The sequence below is a fragment of the Nuphar pumila genome, chromosome 7 (assembly GCF_984573655.1).
Source record: "Nuphar pumila chromosome 7, dmNupPumi1.hap1.1, whole genome shotgun sequence".
NCBI classification, from domain to species: domain Eukaryota; kingdom Viridiplantae; phylum Streptophyta; class Magnoliopsida; order Nymphaeales; family Nymphaeaceae; genus Nuphar; species Nuphar pumila.
Genome location: NC_143255.1, coordinates 117,255,605 through 117,272,012, shown reverse-complemented (window position 1 = coordinate 117,272,012; position 16,408 = coordinate 117,255,605).

Genomic DNA, 16,408 nt, shown 5'->3' with positions numbered 1-16,408 from the left:
ATGCCCATAACACATGAATCCGAAAGCTAAAACGGAATAATGTCCACAAGGTCATAGATAGAAACATACATACATACACAGATCATACAGCATAATGTATGCCATCTTGCCCCCAGAAATCACGTTTTCAAGCAAGCCGTCATCAAAAGAAAAAAACCAGTGAATAAAACCATCCATACTTCCCGGATACGTCTGTATATCAAAGCATCAACCAAAATAAAACATTTACTTTCTCAATACCCCTTAATAATGGGTTACTATATACATAGTTATTGCCTTTGCTTTCTTTAACTTTATCAGATTCACAATTTTTGTCAATGTCCCCATATTCTTCTTTGTCATCACATTTTTTTCTCATTTGGACTGAAGTCTTGTATTCTAACATCCTCCGCAATGGTCCTGCACTAATGTTGAGTTTGTCTCTATGTCTATAGAAATGTGTCACATGAAGTGACTTGGTGAGAGAGTCAGAAAGTTGATGAGAAGATGGGATCTGTGTAACCACCAATTTCCCTTTATGAACATGGTTTCGTACAAAGTGTATATCAATTTCAACATGCTTACTCTTTTGGTGAAGAACAGGATTTGCGGCCATGTAAGTCGTGCTAATATTGTCACACCAAATAACTGACGGCTTGGAGATGGGAATTCCAAGCTATTGAATAAGATATTGAAGCCAAAAAAGTTCAGCAACGGTATTAGCAACTGATCGGTACTCTGCTTCTGTTGATGAGCGAGCAGTTGTGGTTTGCTTTTTAGAGCTCCAAGATATCAAATTTGGGCCAAGAATAATAGCATATGCACATGTGAATTTGCGATCATCGGGACACCCTGCCCAATCATCATATGAATAAGCATGTAGATTCCAATGAGAGCTAGGGTGAATAAGGATACCATAATGAGTGGTATTCTTGACATAGCGTAAGATTCTCTTTACAGCAGTCCAATGATCAATAGTAGGATTTTGCATAAATTGACAAACTATGTTGACGGCAAAACCCAGGTCAGGACGTGTGAGAGACAAGTATTGAAGAGCTTGTACGGTTTGCCTGTATAAGGTGGCATCTTAAAATGGAATTCCTGCTTTGATTAATGCACCAGAGGTGCTCATGGGCGTGACAGCTGGCTTTGCTTCTATCATGTTAGTACGGTGAAGGATATCAAGAGCATATTTTTGTTGAGAAAGAAAAAGACCTTCTAGTGTCCATATAGCTTCCACACCCAAAAAAAAATAATGGTCCAAGATCTTTTTAATGAATTTTTTTTACTGAGCTTAGAGAGATCATGGATGAACCAATTGGAGTTTCCTGTGATTAATATATCATCAACATAAACCATTATATAGATCTGAAGTTTACCACGATTAAGAGTGAACAACGATGAATCTAATGAAGCCATTTTAAACCCAAGTTGAATAAGTGTCGAGCTTAATTGTTGATACCAAGCTCGTGGAGCTTGTTTCAAACCGTATAAAGCTTTGTGAAGTTGGCAAACATGTGAAGGTCGAAGAGGATCTTCATATCCCTGAGGTTGTGCCATATAGACATGTTCTATAAGAAGGTCATGTAAAAAAGCATTATCAACATCTAATTGTTGAATCTCCCATTTAGATGATACAATAATAGTAAGAATGGTATGAACTATAGTTGGTTTAACAACGGGGCTGAACGTATCAAAATAATCAATCCCTTCAAGATCATACCCCATAGCAACAAGGCAAGCCTTGTATCTTTTAAGGGTCTCATCAGCCTTTCTTTTAACTTAAGTGATTTGTAGGTGGATGGACAAGTTTCCAAGTGTCATTTCGAAGTAAAGCATCCATTTCCTTGTCCATAGCATCTCTCCAGTGGGAGTGTTTGATAGCTTGGATATAGGTTTTTGGTTTAGTCTCAATGTTGGCAAGTAAGTCAAAGGGAAGAGGGTGAACAATAGATTGGTATACTTTAGGCTTGCGGGTTCCATACTATGATCTAGTTATCATTTGATGTTTTCTAATAGGTGGAACTTCAACAGAAGGAGATGATAGACTAAATGTGGTTTCGGTATTGATGTTCTGGTTTTCTTCATTTAAGGTGATAGGTGGTTCTCTATGGGTTGTCTCTGAACAATTTTCTTCACGAGTGGTTTGTGAAGCAGGAAACATGGAGGACGGTATGAGAATAGAAACAGGTTCATGAGTCTCAACTAGATTTGTTTGGTTTTCAAGGAAAGGAAATTGTTTTTTATTAAACACAACATCTCGGCTAATAATGGTTTTCTTGGTGAAAGGATCCAGACAAATGTATCTATTGTGAATATTGGAGTATCCTAAAAACACATGTCTCTTAGATCTGTATTCAAGCTTATGTTGTCTATAAGGCTGAAGACAAGGATAAGCATTGCATCCAAAAATACGAAGAAACTTGTATTCTAGAGGACGCTTATAGAGAACTTCATATGGCGACTTGTAATTTAAAATGCTTGTAGGTGTGCGGTTGATCAGATATGTAGCTGTGTTGAAAGCATAAGTCCAAAATTGAGCTGGTATTCCTACATGTTTCATAAGAGCAAGACCTTTTTCAACAGTCATTTGAGGTCTCCTTTCAGTAGAACCATTCTACTCAGAGGTGTAAGAACATGATATTCACCTTTCAATACCATTTTCTTTAAGAAACCCTCCAAGTGTTGTGAATTCTCCTCCATCATCAGATTGTAAATATTTAATCTTACATTGAAACAGATTTTCAACTTTGTTTTTTAAATTTTTGAAAGCATATTCCAGATCTGATTTGTTTGCCAACATATAGATCCATGTGAACTTGGAAAAATAGTCTACGAAAATAGCAAAGTATCGATATCGATCTACACTTACCATGGAAGTTGGCCCTCACAAGTCTGAACAAATTATTTCAAGTGGTTCTTTGGCTTTATAAACAAAATTTAAATAGGGCAATGAATGAAACTTACTACATAAGCAAGCATCACATAGACTGTTTTTATTCATCATGCCATGAAAAGGTAAATTTAATCTATGAACTACTATTTTCACTATTGAAAAGGCAGAATGTCCAAGCCTTTCGTGTCATTGATCAAAAGAAGCTCGTTCTCCATAAAGTGTAATCTTGTTGGTTTGCAGCAACTGAATTGGTTGAGGAAATTGTATTCGATAGAGCTCGTTGTCACTTGAACCTTTAATGATCTCTTTCCTCATGACTTGATCTTTCACCACACATTTATAAGCATAAAATTCAAAAACAACATTATTATCTTTGCAAAATTTGTTGACAGACAATATTTTATGAACCATCTGTGGTGCATGAAGAACATTGCGTAATGTAACTAAAGAAAGAGGTGTTTTAAAGAAAGCATTACCAATATCCATGATTGGGACGCTTGACCCATTTCCAACCTTGATAGCATCATTTCCTGTATAAGAATCATAAATAGACAAAGATCCAAGACTGTTAGAAACATGGTGACTCACACCAGAATCAGAAAACCAACTATTTTCATCAATCAGATGTGGCGCTGAAACATGATACACATGACGGTCACTGTTTTCACTTCTATTGTGGTCATCAGATCCTTCTTTGTGAGTTATCTTGAAGCAAGTTTTTGTAGAATGTCTTGGTTTGTCGCAATATTCACAGACCACCCGTGGCTTGTTGACATAATTACCACAACCTCCATTACTCCTTCGTCTTGATCAACCTCGTCCACAGAAGAAATTTCCACCCTGACTGAAGTAGACTTCCTTAGAATCAGAAACCTATTGAGTGACGTTGGCTGAAGGTAATACCACACTTGACATGTTTTCTTGGTCTTTAATTTGTGCCTCCTGAATTAGGAGAAGACCATGAAGCTCAACAAGAGACAAGGGATCAGCTCATGTAGAAACATATGTTTTAAATGCAGAGTATTTAGACGGTAGTCTTCTTAAGATGTGCATTATCATGTTGTCATCATCTACTGATTTAGATGCCATTACTAATTGATGGGCAATCATCTTTGCCTTGTAGAAATATTCATCCATAGATAAAGCTCCTTTCTTGAGTGCTTGCAGTTGTTCCTTAAGCTGCATGACACAGGACCTTGAATGTGCAGCATAGGTCCGTTTGAGAGTATTCCAAACTTCATAGGAAGTTTTGAGCCTAACAATCTGAGCATGGACAGTTTCTGTTAGCAACAAGATGATCCAACTCAAAAGGAGTTGGTCCTGACGTACTCAGGAAGAATATGCAGGGTTGATTTTCTGCATGTTTCTATCAGTCACATATTAAGAAGGGCATGGTTTTGTCCCATCTATTAATCAATATAGATCATATGAAAGTAACAAGGGAGTGAATTGAGACTCCCATAAAAGAAAATTGTTTGAATTTAATTTAATATTTAGAAAATGTTGTAGATTTGAAGGAGCTTGAACAATGAGGGATTGAATGATTGGTAAGGTACTTAGCTGAGAGGATGAATCCAATGCTAAAGAGGCCAATGATGTAGGAACTGATCACCAGAGGTATCATTGGAGCACCTTCAAGAACTTCCCTCCTACAACTCTGATACCATATAAGAAAAGGAAGAGATAAATTTTAATGTGGTTCGAAAAACTATTTCCCACATCCACAGTACCTCCTTACTCAATACACCAACTAAGGAGTTTTTTACTTATATAAATAGTCAAGTACATAGAGGGGAAGGATAAATCGTCTCCTTGAATTTTGGTGGCTCATTACATTCTATTTTATTGACATCTTGGTTCTGTTTAGAGAGCTATTGCTTTCTGTTACAAAGAGAACTAGTTTCCTTTGGTAAAGATTGGCCTTTCTCAGTATCAACTGAATTCTTCATTATTTTTATTGTTGCATGTCAAGCCATGATCTGTATCAGATCCATAATTATCGCCTTTTCTTTCTTTAACTTTATCAGATCCACAATTTTCATCAACGTCCCCATATTCTTCGTTGTCATCACATTCTTTCTCATTTGGACTGGTCTTGTATTCTAATAGGTTGAAGGAGGACTTCCAAAATCTTGGGACTCCACCAATCGACGCCATCTGGTGAAGGACGACCGACAATGGCTCCGCATATGGTGGGTCACATACCCGCTTGATACACCTGCAAAGATGAGGGTAGGCTGGCGTTGGGTTGGATAACCACGTCGGTTGTTGCTGCTTTTGTTTTTGGTGATTGAATGGTGCCCTGACCTTGCACGATTGGAAGTTGATCAATGTTGGTGCCCAGTGATTGCTACTTGATGCGGCTAAGAAACATCTGCCACGAGGGTTTTGTTGGAGCTCTTGGTGTTGATCCATAGGTTGTGCATTGGCAACTAACACTTGATTTCGAAGATTACGTGATTGCTTGTCGGCTCCATTATGCTTTTGTCGTATTATCTCAAATTTTGCTTTATTTTAATTAAAGAGATTTTTCATGCAATCAAGGATCTTCTTAATCTCACGTGTATCTTTACTCAACAGATCGAGGCTCACATTCATTTTTTGTTGGTCAGCTTCTAGATATTTCAAACATCGTTCGAATCATTCACACATTTGTTTAAATGTAAAAATTTAAAACATTAAATAATTTTTAAATAAAGTTTGATAGATAGCCCTCAGAATATCAAAATTATCGGTCTCACACAACTCCCCATCAATAATCTATATTTGTTCCATCGGATCTCCTCTTACCTGCAAACATTTAATTTTGAAAATGTGAGACTTTGAAGGGTCTTAGTAAGATTTACACAAGTAATGCAAATATACAATACACTAAGCTTGCATAAACATGCATCACTTTCAACAGACAAAATTTAGCATTTAATATTTTACTAAATTACTAAACAGTAAAATTTAAGAGTTCAAGTTACTAAGATAAATCACAATCATAATATCTTATCTCAGGCATACACAATATCAAGATATTTCACAACCAAGACATTTTATCTCATACAAACATCATATGAACATATGAACATGTATAAGATTGCATAAAAGTAAAGTGAGCAGTTATTTTAATATTTCACTTGTTTACCAAATGTATATCGAGTATACGTAGGTCACTACGAAACAGACTAGACCACTCGAGTGTTTATGATGCTTTGTATTTTGATTTTTTTAGTGATTGGAGCGGTCCTAAACCTAAAGAAAACTCTCTCGGGGCATGACTTCAAGCCATAACAAACCAATCACTAACTTCTGCAGAAGACTCTTAGACATACCGACCTAAGACAAATATTTAGTAGTCCTGACCCCCAACATCTATGGACTGAGGACCACTGAGGTATTGCCCCTCAAAGTAACAAAAAGGATCCAGAGAGTTTATACTGCCTACCCTCTCTAAGGTTGACATGTGACAATTTTGGTTGAGCATACCTTGGTAAGGTATACCGGGATTCATGCTTAAGGGTTATCTTATTATTTTGGACATGGGTAAATGCAACTACTCTGTAGAGATAGCACATTGCAGCGATAATTATTATATAGTTTTCCTTCTACAACCTCAATTCAACTCATAAAGTTCCCATTACAAACAATGCTATGGAGTTCTATCCCCTTGTATGCATTATTCAAATACTACATAACATAGCACAATATGCATTCTCATAACACATGAATCATATAAACATACTATTAAACAATCATTCATGTAGTATCACGTAATTCATAATGAATAGTAATCAATGACGCATATAGTAGAGTAGCCTAAAATCGTCACAACATAATCATGTTTTGTCAGACATACTACATTCAATCATGTCTATATTCATATTTACATCCAATTCGGTTGTGAATATAATCATGCTCAGTTTAACTTAAACATATATTTAATCATGTTGTTATACATGGGTTTAATCATTAACAAATACCCAAAATCACATAAGAGTCGATTTCACTGAAACAGGGCCTCCATACCCGAAAACTATAATACAACAATTATGATTTACCAATACTTACCTCAATTATAAATATTCTCATTAGATCAGATATGGATCAAAACTAGATTTATAAATTTTAAAGAAAATATCAAATGTAACCCAATTTTCTAAAAAAAAGCTCTCATAAACCCCAATCAAGCAAGCCGACATGGTTCTAAATTATGATTTGATTTTCAGCATGTTAATTCACATCTGACCTAATTAAAATATTAATGTTATCAATTGAGCAAAATAAATAAATACATATGACCCATTAAAAAAATGCATAGGTAAGTTTTCCTCGAATAAGCTCCCACATATCCTATTTGGTAAACCCATATATTTTTATGTATATTTCAATTGTGAACCAATGTCAAATTTGCATAATTTACTTCAGTTTATGATAAACAAGAATATTAGAACCAAACCACAATAACATATAAAATATATATATCAAATTCTATGACAAGAACATTTGAACCAAACTACAACAACATATAAAATATAAAGATCAAATCGAATTTCACGAAAAGAACCTAAAACCCTAAACCATTTTTTGAAAATCAAGGTTTTGATTCCCTTAACACAAGTCTTTCGTCTTTCATCGCATCAAGAAATGATTTTTAAGTTATTTAACACATTAAACATACTGAGCATAATCACTGCACATGGAAATATAAATTTCAGAATCAACCAAAATAATTAAATTACATAAACAACTAAATTTTTGTAGTATTTTCCAAATAAGACCTACACAATTCTAAATTGGATCTTTCCCAATACTAGGGTCTATGTTCATGGTTCAGTCAAGTGTCTTATTGCTGATAATATATAGAACATAAAAGAAAAATAATATAGTAACTAAATCCATACACATTATTGTCTAAACATATACATAAATAATTAGGAAAAATTGGTTCCCTATTTACCTGATTTTGCAAAATCCACCAAAAACTATAGAACACAGATGTAACCATTATATTTTTACTACAATAGTTCTCAATCATGAACCAGTTGGGGTTCAATTCGGGTCTACTCGGGCGATTCGTGAGTCGACTCGTCGGGTTTGCCAGCTATGGTTGGGACATTGCAAGTTCAAACCCCAATGGTATGGCTGTATAATCGGTAGGAGTCTGCCTAACCCCAGCTTTCTCTGTTGAAACAAAAAATAGTTGAGGGGACGTTGAAAGTTCAAAACCCACAGGTGTACTGTTTAGTGGGCAGAGAAGACATAAGTTTTTATACCAATGAACCTTTGTTGTCACAATCAGTATGAATCCGTTGATTTAGATTAAATCGGTCCTTAGACGAAAACCAAAGTTCAAAATCGTGTATATAAAAAGTATAAAAATTTTGCTACTTAATCCCGTTATGAAAGAATTATAGACCAGACTCTTTAAACTACAATTTTTTTTTTAGATTAGAGACTTTTCTAGGATTCACATAAGATGTTTCTGACAAAACCCTTTTTACAGAGTCTTCTACTATCCATTGACTTTTACCAAGTTTTTTCATAATTTAATTTGAGTAGTTTTGGTTAGGTTTCTAGAATTTTTAAAATAACATGTCAAAACAGTCCCGTAACCAGAGCATAAAAATTGAGCTTTGGTATAGTGGTTGTTTCTCCGTCAAAACTTATTCAAATTGAGAAAAACAAGATTTTAAAATCAAGCTCCATATATGTAAATCATCCTAGTATTTTAATTTTAATTTGTCTGATTCATATTCTCAGAGATACAAATTATTTTTCGAGACTAGTCAGGTTAAAAATGGGAATAACATAACAGTTATCTCAAAACTTATAACATATCCACTAATCAAGAATCAAGCATAATATTAAAACATGATTACTTATTGATACAGAAATTATAATCCTATTCACAGTTCTTTACAATAAATATCTAAGTTTAATCATGTTATATCAAATAAAATAACAAATTATTTAGATACTTCCCTTAAAACAAAAACGTGTTAATGAAAACGCATAGTTCAAACTTAAAAAAAATCTCAGTAAGCATGATCAGTCCTTAAAAACATATATGAACTGATATTTTTATTAAAACCACATCTTGAAATAATGTTTAGTATGTATGAACTTGCCTAGAATATGCATATGGATTTCATCTATGTGAAACTCACATAAAAAATATAACAATCTCATGAAAAGAGGTTTTCTCGAAAATGTTTTTGCTAAAAACCTATCCTGAGCCAATAAAATCTTTGAACTTTCGTATTTGGTTTCAACAATATTACATAATAAATATCCTAAGGAAAACACCAAAATAAAACATTATAATTGTATCTAATCGGATCCAACAAGTAAAAACTTGTTTAGATGCTCCCTTAAAAAACATTGTTTTTTATGAAAACCCATGGTTCATATTTTTGAAAAGTCATAATAAGAAACATCAATTAAAAGAAAATGTGTATGGCGGATTTGGTATTGAAAACACACCTCTTAAATAATATACAACATGTATATACAGGGTTGGTATAAGCATAAGGTTTTCACCTACGTAAATCCTACCTGAAACTTTGGTAGAAAAAAAAATCATAGAGAGAAAAAGGAAAAGTCAGTGGATCTGACACCTTCTTCTTCTAAACCTCCACCGAGCTAAATATCCAATGGCTGCAACAATCTTTGGAGTCTCTCTATAGGGCATGAATGAGGAAAAGAAAAAAAAGAACATAAACAAGAGAAGGAGAGAGGGAAGAGAGAAAAAAAGGGGAAAGAAGGAATGAGAGGGGTGTGTGAGAGGGTGCTCATATAGCCCCTCTCCCCCATATGTTTCTATATCTTATTGGGTGTTCATACCAAAGAGAAAACCTCCTCCCAAAAATCATGTAGGAGAGGAAGATCAATCCAAACTTTCCAAAAATAAAAAATTTGTTCACACCCCTTACTAAATTCTCAATTTTTTTTCTTCCATTCTTTCTTTGTTTCTTTATTTTTATTTTATTTCTTAAGTGTGGGAAGGTCCCATGTGGCATCCTCACATTAAATCTGAAATTTAGTTAGGCTCCTCTCTTCACAAAAATGTGTGAAGAGGGGGAGCCTTCTAAAATACCAAGGCTAAGCCTTGCCACCTTGGCAAGACCCAATATTTACTAGTCAACAGGCCTTAAGCCCCTTGCTTATAATTTAAGTAATTAAGCCACCTCATAAGATATTTTAATATTTATTTAACTACTCTGTTACACCTAAGAGAGAGCGGGGCATCCCACTCTATTCTCCTAAACCCTAAGATAAAATGCCAATTAATTACCAATTTAAATTTCTTAAATTAATTCTAATTAATCAAATCGGATTCATCTCATATCTAAGCTCCTTGGATCTAAATGAGGTCCACAATTATGTGTCACCCAATGGTTCCAACACCAAAATAATAATATTAATTACACTTAAAAATTAATATTCAAATAATAAAGCTTTCAAGTCAATATTTGCAATTTAAATGTCATGCGAAATTCCTTCATTTTACATCTTACCCTCTTAAAAAGAATTTTGTGAATACAAGCAAGGCTTAAAACAAATGTGAGTACTTTATCCATGTACTAGCTTCAGGTTTCAGATGCACTCCTCAATGCCATGATGCTATCACCATACTTTCACTAGAGGAATGGACTTTGTCTATTTTCCCTAATAGGATCTTTTATAGAACTTTGCAATAAAGTGATGATTTAGGAGAACAAACAAAGCTCTGATACCAAATTGATGCAGTGGATAGGAGGATCGTTCCTAAACCACACAAGAATAGGCACCCTAACACAACTACAAACTAATCAAGCAGGAAATTAATAAAAAAAATATAAAAATAGATAAAAATAACTAAAATCATTAATAATTCATTCATTCATTAGTTTTTTTCTCTCTATAATAAATATTTACAACGAACAATAAAGAAACCCTAATCCTACTATGGATCCATAATCGATCCAAAACTCAAATATAAACAAGATCCAAAAACCAATATCCAACTACCATAATTAAAAAAAATAGGAATAATTAAGATGGATCCAAATGGACCCTAAGGGCGCAATAGTGTGTTGCTCCCGCTCCTACATTAATTGTCCACAACTGCAAAAGCCAACTCCCACATACAGAGAGAGCTAGGAAGAGCCACACAGGTTTGAACATTGTTGCTACATGGTATGTGTGATGTAGACAACATAAATAAATTGTCATTATTAAAACTATTTTAATTTCTTTTTTTGGTTATTTACATTGAGAAACTGCCCATAGGATCAAAGACCTAGTTGTGCTGGCTATGCCTACCCTACTTATTGTTGTTATTCTTACAACATAAAACTTTGTGGGCTTGCCCCTTGCCCCCAAGGAATCACCGAGCTTTGGCTTGCATAAGGGGTGACACCCATGGGAATTGAATCTAGACCACCTGCCTAGCGGCCAAGCTCCCATCCCACTATGCCAAACCCCTTTGGGGCAAAACTATTCTAATTTCTGCTACTGTCCTTCCTTGTATTTAGATGTTTTTACTAATAACCCATCATCCTCAAGCAAATTATGCATTTTCCATATGCGTGACAAAGGTAATTCTCCCTCCGTGCAACAAGTTTCTTCAAAAAAAGATGTTTGACCCATACTCAAATCTAATGTCATTAAGAAAAAGATGCAAGTGTTAACTTTTTTGTTAGCACTGCCCTTCATTTGTCTATAAGAAGTATAGATTTATTTAATACAATCAATTATATATACTTACAATATAGTTGGATTCTCACTTAAGTTTAACCTTATCTAACCTCATGGATTTGTTCAAGATCAACCATTCAGTTGGAACCGATCATTGAGTCATATTTTTTCTATCAAAAACATGTTTTTTGAGTCAAGAAAAAAAAATCACTACTTTTATAGATGTTGATTTTTATATCATGGAGAAAACCTGTATACAAGTCTTATTTTGGCGATTCAAAAACTGGTTTCTACTATGTACATCACATCTGTGGAGTCAATATGACAAAAAAAAATGAGTTTGCTATGTTAGTACATACAAAGGATTGCAACAAACTTTGACACCTTAACATATCATGATATTTATGAAAAGTAGTATAATCTTGAAAAAAATTTGCAGATCAGGGGTACCAACTACCCACCACCTATGTCTCTCACATGTCATTCATTCATGAAGATGAACTTCATCAAACAATCATGGTCGAGTAGCTCATGTCTCAGATGTTTCCCACAAAAAAATAAATTCAGAGCCTTTGATGCATAATTCATGACACACTCTGATCGGATTTGGATTTAGTTTTTGCATTGATCTAATTAGATATTTGGGGGTATGCTGCTAGCTGGATTGTGTTCAAGACTACTAATAAAAGTGGATTTGTCGTATGTGTATCTTACATTTTTAGAAGTAAGATGAATCCAACCAAGACTCACAAGAAGATCACTTTGGCTCATGAAAAGGTTAAGATATGGATAGGGATGGCAGTGGACCAAGGAAAAATGGGTCCCACCCTGCCTCACTCCGTTTGGACCAGAGATAAATGACATGAAACGGGGATGGAGGTTAAAATCAAAACTCGTGTGGGGATGGACTTAGGCTTTCCCTTGTCCCGCCCCACCCCATCCACAATTCACTTTAGTGAACCTTTCTTTCCTTCTTTAGGGATGAAAGTGAATCAAGGAGAAACAAGGTTCGGCCCCGCCCCATTTGGACCAGGCATGGAAGAGGGAATGAAGGGCATGAAATGGGGATGGAGATTAAAATTGAAATTCGCGTGAGGATGGAAAGCAGAATTTTGAGATGGGGCGAGGGTGGAGACCTTGTCCCCCATCTCTGCACCGGTCCATTGCCATCCCTAGATATGGGTTTCAATTCACAGTTGCAAATATTGCTGAGATTTTGAAAATCTTGTGATATTATTAGACATTTACAATGATGGGTTCATGTTCGCCTCGTAAAGAATCAAACTCGTAAAATAGGCTCGGCAAACTTAATATGAACAATAGGTGCTTGGCTTGACTTGACTCGTATAAGCTCGTTAAATAGTAAAAAATATATTTTAGATTTATTTTGCATGCATTTTTTTTGTAATCATATTTCTTTCAGCTCTAAAATAATACAATTTTTTTATAAACAAGCTAGCTCGAACTCATCTTTGTTAACTTGGACTAATTATAAGCTCAAACCTGGCTTGGTTCGCCACAAGAATGAGACAAGCTTCAACACTTCAAGCTCATCTCATTCAACTCGTTTACCAACCATATTTACAAGTCATGACGATTTTGACACTATCATGAGATTGTCTAACTCTTGCCTATTTCTAATATATTGCAGCAATGAGATGTTTTGTACTTTTTAACTATTTTATGCATTTAGTTTTTTTTTATATTTTTATCCATTATATATTACATGGTTCTTCAATCTTATATATATGTTACAACTATGGAATTTCAAAGTTAGTGCCCTTGTTGTGTATGACTATATTTACAACAACCTACTAAAAGAATGTTGGGTTAGAGTTTTTTTCCTCTCCTTCCTCTAACTGTGGAAGGTGGCAACAACAAAAAGACGGAGAAAATGAGGCCCCACACCGCCTCACACTATTTGGACCAGGGACGGAGGACATGAATCGAGGAATCGATTAGGGATGTAGGTTAAAATCAAAACCCGTGCGGGGATAGAGCGAGGGTGGAAACCTTGTCCCCTGCACCCACCCAGGTCCACTGCCATCCCTACCCTCCATTGGGTCCCACTTAGATCCAATTGCCTACATGGCAATGTAACTTAAATTAAGTAAGTTTAATCCACTATGGTGGGACGTCCCCCACTCTCTCTCTCTCATAAGGTGATAAGTAATGAAAATTGTTAATTAGTTAGATATCATCTTAATTTTTGTAATTTTTTGATTAACTAGTCTGTTTGTAAATTTTATTTATATTAAATAGACAATGAAAAAACTATGAAAATTTATTGAGACACTCTACTCATATATAGAAAGATTTCAGTCCATACCTTTTATGTATTAGAGTTCGGATAAGGGAGATATGACCTCTACAATTTGGAATTGAGAAATTGTCTTAAACAATGAGCCTTTTTGACAAAATCATAACCCTCTGAATATGTATTGTTTTGATTTAATCTTTTTATGGTTAATTCTTGATATATACTGTGAAAAAAATCTTGTGTTTGGTTCCTTATGGTTTGAGAATTAAAAATCGAGCGAGATGACCCACATTTTGTATTTTTTTTGTTCTGTCTTGTCCAGGGACAGAAGTTATAGGTCGTCCAAAAATTTTAGTTGATGTTTGGTAATGAATTTGGCTCTAATTTTTCTAGTTCTTATTGTCAATATATCAAGTTATTTTATGTAAAATTGTCAAGATTTATTTAATTGTTTATGATACCTTGTTTGAGCTCACACTGGACGGACAGGTCTGGATAGGCTTGTTATCTGAGCAAAAAATAGACTATCAGTGTGAAATTTTTATAAATTCTTTTGTAATGATTTTATGGTCAGATTTTTACCTAAATTCTAGTAAGATGTATTGGTGTCACGGGCCTATTTCCTTCAATGGGCCAGCACGTCGCGATGGTCCTTCCTTACCATCGCAAGCCTACTCGTCAGCTCGCTTGCCGGTCGCGAAAGCTTGTAATCAGAGTGCAAGAGAGCAAGAGAGAATAGAGGGAGAGAAATTGCAATCACAAGAAGCAATCACAACGAGGGTGAACAAAAGAAAGCTCAACGCATTTACTTCTTTCACAATTTTGTCCGCTGACTATTACAGTTCAAGTATATGGGCTGCCCCTTCGGGGTATTGATTCACCTGAACCGGGCAGCTTACATCAGACTCAACAAAAGCAAAACATACTCTAAGCGCAACTGTACACTGTAAGTCGCAAGGGAACAATTGGAATACAATGAATTAATTTGAGGGCCAAATATGTAGTTATGATTTTTTGGCATATTTGATAAGCTGGGTAAAAAACTGTCTACAGAGTTCTTAGTTAGGAACATGTGATTGCTTGCATGTTAGGGTTCAAAAAATGGACCTCATGGATATGTGTAGTTCTCGAGGTAAACCTTGTTTCAATTGGACTTGTTTATGCACTTTATATAGGTCTACTATGGCATTGCACTGTTCTTTGGCTTTTGTTCATGATTTGTATGCTATAATGCACATATGATATGTTATTTTGTTTTGTAGCATTAATATAATGTATGCATGATGCTTTCATGTATTGTATGATATGATGATATGTTGTATGTTATGTGATGTGCATAGTACAACAACAACAACAACAACAACAACTACGCCTTCATCCCAAAACAATTGGGGTCAGCGATATGAACCAAAAAAGAAATTCATTTTGGGTCTTCCACATGAATCATTTTCCTCCAATCATTTCTATCCAATGCCATGTCCTCGGTGAGGTTCAAAGCATTCATATCCTTTCCTATCATCTTCATCTAAGTCTTCTTAGGCCTACCCCGACCTCTTTTAACTAATATATTTTCCCATTTCTCCAACCTTCTAACTGGAGCATCATTAGGCCTTCGCCGAATATGTCCAAATCACCGTAAACGATTCTCTAGCATCTTATTTTCAATTGGTGAAACACCTACCTTCTTACGTATCTCCTCGTTCTGAATCTTATCTTTTATTCTATTTCCACACATCCATCTAAGCATCTGCATCTCAGCTACACTCATTTTTTGAATATGTCTCTTGGCAGCCCAACATTCCGTACCATATAGTAAAGCGGGTCTAATAGTCGTCCTATAAAACTTTCCCTTCAACCGCAATGGCATTCTACGATCGCACATCACTCCAGTTGCACTTTTCCATTTCATCCACCCAACTTTTATCCTATGATTTACATCTCCATCAATTTCTCCATACATTTGAATGATGGATCCCAAATATTTGAAATAATCATTCACCGGTATTTCTTGCTCACCAAGCTTCACTACACTCCCATCACTACTTCGTTGCTTACTAAATCGACATTCCATATATTCAGTCTTACTCTTACTCAACTTAAAACCTCTACCTTCCAATGTGTGTCTCCATAATTCTAACTTAGCATTAACCCCAGCTCTAGACTCATCAATCAAAACAATATCATCAGCAAACAACATACACCACGATACATTTTCTTGAATTGATCTCGTAAGCTCATCCATCACTATCGCAAATAGGAAGGGCTTAAACCAGATCCTTGATGTAACCCAACTGTTATCGGAAAATTGGTTGTCACCCCTCCACAAGTGCGGACATTGGTTACTACTCCTTCATACATATCTTTAATTATACTAATGTACTTGAGAGAAACACCTTTCTTCATCATTGTCCACCAGAGAATGTCCCTAGGTACTCTATCGTATGCCTTCTCTAAATCAATAAAAACCATATGCAAATCTTTGTTCCTCTCTTTATATCTTTCAATAAGTTGTCTAAGAAGATGTATAGCTTCCATAGTTGATCTTCCAGGCATAAAACCAAATTGATTCTCCGATATCATGACAACCTTCCTCAACCTAGACTCAA